At 46.3% G+C, this 5,351-nt stretch overlaps 1 protein-coding gene across 2 annotated transcripts in view; it reads right to left on the bottom strand.

The window, feature by feature from the left end:
• Window positions 1-4,952, bottom strand: part of eno3 (enolase 3, (beta, muscle)) — a 17,040-nt gene extending 12,088 nt beyond the window's left edge. For both annotated transcript variants that reach the window (XM_036986999.1, XM_036987000.1), the window contains exon 1: window positions 4,874-4,952. The gene's annotated coding sequence lies outside the window, so the exon portion shown is untranslated. The remainder of the gene's footprint in view (window positions 1-4,873) is intronic.
• Window positions 4,953-5,351: the final 399 nt, after the last annotated feature.

Genomic DNA, 5,351 nt, shown 5'->3' with positions numbered 1-5,351 from the left:
TGGATCTTAATGATAGACATCCTGACTAGAGAGAGAGAGAGGCATGGATCTTAATGATAGACATCCTGACTAGAGAGAGAGAGAGGTATGGATCTTAATGATAGACATCCTGACTAGAGAGAGAGAGGCATGGATCTTAATGATAGACATCCTGACTAGAGAGAGAGAGGCATGGATCTTAATGATAGACGTCCTGACTAGAGAGAGAGAGAGGTATGGATCTTAATGATAGACATCCTGACTAGAGAGAGAGAGGTATGGATCTTAGTGATAGACATCCTGACTAGAGAGAGAGAGAGGCATGGATCTTAATGATAGACATCCTGACTAGAGAGAGAGAGGCATGGATCTTAGTGATAGACATCCTGACTAGAGAGAGAGAGGCATGGATCTTAATGATAGACATCCTGACTAGAGAGAGAGAGGCATGGATCTTAATGATAGACATCCTGACTAGAGAGAGAGAGGCATGGATCTTAGTGATAGACATCCTGACTAGAGAGAGAGGCATGGATCTTAGTGATAGACATCCTGACTAGAGAGAGAGGCATGGATCTTAATGATAGACATCCTGACTAGAGAGGGAGAGGCATGGATCTTAGTGATAGACATCCTGACTAGAGAGAGGCATGGATCTCAGTGATAGACATCCTGACTAGAGAGAGAGGCATGGATCTTAGTGATAGACATCCTGACTAGATAGAGAGAGGCATGGATCTTAGTGATAGATGATAGACATCCTGACTAGAGAGAGAGAGGCATGGATCTTAATGATAGACATCCTGACTAGAGAGAGAGGCATGGATCTTAGTGATAGACATCCTGACTAGAGAGAGAGAGGCATGGATCTTAGTGATAGACATCCTGACTAGAGAGAGAGGCATGGATCTTAGTGATAGACATCCTGACTAGAGAGAGAGAGGCATGGATCTTAGTGATAGATGATAGACATCCTGACTAGAGAGAGAGAGGCATGGATCTTAGTGATAGACATCCTGACTAGAGAGAGAGAGGCATGGATCTTAATGATAGACATCCTGACTAGAGAGAGAGGCATGGATCTTAGTGATAGACATCCTGACTAGAGAGAGAGAGGCATGGATCTTAATGATAGACATCCTGACTAGAGAGAGAGGCATGGATCTTAATGATAGACATCCTGACTAGAGAGAGAGGCATGGATCTTAATGATAGACATCCTGACTAGAGAGAGAGAGGCATGGATCTTAATGATAGACATCCTGACTAGAGAGAGAGAGGCATGGATCTTAGTGATAGACATCCTGACTAGAGAGAGAGAGGCATGGATCTCAGTGATAGACATCCTGACTAGAGAGAGAGAGGTATGGATCTCAGTGATAGACATCCTGACTAGAGGTGTGGTAGAGAGAAAACATTAAGAACTTCAGTTTTCTGTTTGCTCGGAGCCAATCAGAATACAGGTCAGCGTCTCCTAGCAATCTGTTCTGTAGTCTGAACACTACAGTGTTTAGTATGGAGATGCAGGACTCATCTGGATATCTGTCATGTTATAGTGTCTGACAGCATTGGCAGCGCCATTGAGGCTACAACCCATAGGAATCCCCACACATTTGACTACTTTGAAATGGCAATGACGCTGCCTTTCGGCCATTAGAGGCCTCTATCATTCTCTATGGTGTGTCCTGAGGTAGGCAGTCTGTTGTAGCTTCATGTTCTCATCAGTGTAATCTGTCCCTCTCCCCACACCGTAGGTCCTCCCCTACGCATCTCACACCCAGCCAGCCTATCAGAGAGCAGTGAGGTCACAGCTGACCAACGGCAGGCCAGGACATTCAGATCACGGTTTAGAGAGAGATATACTAGAATATTTAGCTGCTCCCCCTGCAGAACCTACCACCACCACTTTCTCTGCCCGCCCGCCTGCCTCGGCCCGCCTCGGCCTGCCCGCCTCGGCCTGCCCGCCTGCCTGCCTCGGCCTGCCCGCCTGCCTGCCTCGGCCTGCCCGCCTGCCTGCCTCGGCCTGCCCGCCTGCCTGCCTGCCTCGGCCTGCCCGCCTCGGCCTGCCCGCCTCGGCCTGCCCGCCCGCCCGCCCGCCTCGGCCTGCCCGCCCGCCCGCCCGCCTCGGCCTGCCCGCCCGCCTCGGCCTGCCCATTAAATCTGAGCTGGACACTAAGCTGTCTCCACACGGTCACTCGGCCAGGAGTGCAGCTGTGTGAAGGGCTCCCCCAAGAGCAGATCAGAGGGGTGTACAGCAATGTCCTGAATGCTCTAAAGACTGCTATTAATAAACACAAGATACTGTGAAATGTATACGTGCTGCGTATAGTGTTAGTGTGTCCGTGTGTACTGCGTACAGTATGTTGTGTGTACAGTGTGTTAGTGTGTTCTGCATATAGCTAGTGTGTGGTTAGCAGTTAATGTGTGCAATGTGTGTGTGTGAAGCGTTGTAGAGCCTCATTGACCCTTCCCCTTTTAGTTTGACCTTTCACTACATTCACAAGAGATTTGAGTTTGACCTTTCACTAGCGGTCAGGGTTTGAGGCGATACTGTATTACAGTACGGAACGCAGTGGGTTTATTAATACACCGCTCACACAACATTCATGCCATTTGAATGACATTAGCTAGTTGAAAGAGGACAAGTGGTCCTTGAGTTGGTCTCGCAGTCCGGGAGTCTGTCTGTTCCGTGACTCTCCTTATCTGGCCGGGGGGGGGGGGGAACACTCATTCTAGACACTGATCATACAAAACATTATGAACACCTACTCTTTCCATGAGTGAATCCAGGTCAAAGTTAAGATCCCGTATTGATGTCACCTGTTCAATCCACTTCAGTGTAGCTGAAGGGGAGGAGACACGTTAAAGAAGGATGTTTAAAGCCTTGAGACAATGGAGACCTGGGTGCCATTCAGAGGGTGAATGAGCAAGACCAAATATTTAAGTTCCTTTGAACGGGGTAGGATAGAAGGTGCCAGGTGCACCGGTTTGAGTCAAGAACTGCAACGCTGCTGGGTTTTTCACACTCAACCGTTTCCTGTGTGTATCAATGGTCCACCACCCAAAGGACATCCAGCCAACTTGAGAACAGTGGGAAGTATTCGAGTCAACATGGGTCAGCTTCCCATCCTACTAAACTACACTGTAGTAGTTACAGATCCATACAGCCTCCATCCTACTAAACTACACTGTAGTAGTTACAGATCCATACAGCCTCCATCCTACTGAACTACACTGTAGCAGTTACAGACCCATACAGCCTCCATCCTACTAAACTACACTGTAGTAGTTACAGATCCATACAGCCTCCATCCTACTAAACTACACTGTAGCAGTTACAGATCCATAGGCTATGGAGCCTCCATCCTACTAAACTACACTGTAGCAGTTACAGATCCATAGGCTATGGAGCCTCCATCCTACTAAACTACACTGTAGCAGTTACAGATCCATAGGCTATGGAGCCTCCATCCTACTAAACTACACAGTAGTAGTTACAGATCCATAGGCTATGGAGCCTCCATCCTACTAAACTACACTGTAGTAGTTACAGATCCATACAGTCTCCATCCTACTAAACTACACTGTAGTAGTTACAGATCCATACAGCCTCCATCATACTAAACTACACTGTAGCAGTTACAGATCCATAGGCTATGGAGCCTCCATCCTACTAAACTACACTGTAGTAGTTACAGATCCATAGGCTATGGAGCCTCCATCCTACTAAACTACACTGTAGTAGTTACAGATCCATACAGTCTCCATCCTACTAAACTACACTGTAGCAGTTACAGATCCATAGGCTATGGAGCCTCCATCCTACTAAACTACACTGTAGTAGTTAGACCCATACAGCCTCCATCATACTAAACTACACTGTAGTAGTTACAGATCCATACAGTCTCCATCCTACTAAACTACACTGTAGCAGTTACAGATCCATAGGCTATGGAGCCTCCATCCTACTAAACTACACTGTAGCAGTTACAGATCCATAGGCTATGGAGCCTCCATCCTACTAAACTACACTGTAGCAGTTACAGATCCATAGGCTATGGAGCATGTTTTTCATCCATTTCGAATTTGAGCCTAACAACAAAAGGTGGAAAAGGTCAAAGGGTATGAATACTTCCTGAAGGCTCTGATTGGTACAGGTGGTCGCCTCTCCTTCTGTTGTCCGTAAACATGCGGCGTAACATGGCGATATGACCGCGTGGGAACACTGATCCTATCAAGGTATGGAGCCATTTAACCTTTTTGTGGGGGGGGGGGGGGGGTCTTTCATATCAGAGAGAAATTAAGGGCTTCCAACCCCGTATCGCAGTGTTCAGACTGAGAGTTCAGAGGGGCTCTTAACAAAAACACCTCAACAGCCGACACCTTAGTCCAATGACCTGTGTGATCTAATGGAACTGAGAGTCGTGATCAAGGGCTATTCAGGCTCCAGCTTGTACAACCGATGAACCAGTGTCCCCCAACCAAAAGTAGTCATACTGTCAAGTCGGCTACAAACAGACAGACAAACAAGAATAAGAGGCAGGGGTTTTCGTAGGGAATATGTCAAAAACTTTCAGTTTTAAAAAAAGATAGATGCATTGCTAACGGTTGCAATATGTAAGAAATTAGGCTCCCGTTTCCTTATTCCCAAACGCTATGACGAACTTATACAGTAGCCCATATATACATATATCCATAGAGCTATGGAACTATATATATATATATATGTATATGAAGTAGTCAGACATGGAACATAAGCAAAGTGCGTAGGTCTCGGCTACAGTCCAAAGCAACTGCCTCGTTTCCTTGATAACCACAACACGAGTTTTCCCAAGTGTTTACATTGCACTAAATGTTTTAAGAAGAGAACAGTTTTTTAAAAAGTGGACGGTACCTGATCGGGGGGGGCTCGCTGGCTGGCTGTCCTTCTGGAAAGTGGTAACTCTGTTCTCCAGTCGGACTTTTATAGACTGCCAGTGGCGAACGCTGCCCAATAAGGGCTTAGGGACCAGAGACAAACTCCCAGACACAATCAGAAACGGAAAAAACTGAAAGTATGGTCACGTCTCTGTATAAAGGGTTTTTATATATAGAATACATATGACCCATCAACATGTAAAATCATTAAAGGATATAAACAGTATAAAATACAATTTTGGTTACTTTTGAATGTTTCTAGATTTCGCCGTTTTAGATGGAAACATGTTGGCCTACTGTGAACTTACAGTGGGGTGTCTAGGAACACAAAACATGGACTGACCAGAGAGAACAGTGGGGTGTCTAGGAACACATGAACTGACCAGAGAGAACAGTGGGGTGTCTAGGAACACATTAACTGACCAGAGAGAACAGTGGGGTGTCTAGGAACACAT

The sequence above is a fragment of the Oncorhynchus mykiss genome, chromosome 9, assembly GCF_013265735.2.
Source record: "Oncorhynchus mykiss isolate Arlee chromosome 9, USDA_OmykA_1.1, whole genome shotgun sequence".
Taxonomy (NCBI): domain Eukaryota; kingdom Metazoa; phylum Chordata; class Actinopteri; order Salmoniformes; family Salmonidae; genus Oncorhynchus; species Oncorhynchus mykiss.
The sequence above is the reverse complement of the archived record's forward strand: the minus strand, read 5'-3'. Positions and strand labels throughout refer to the sequence as shown.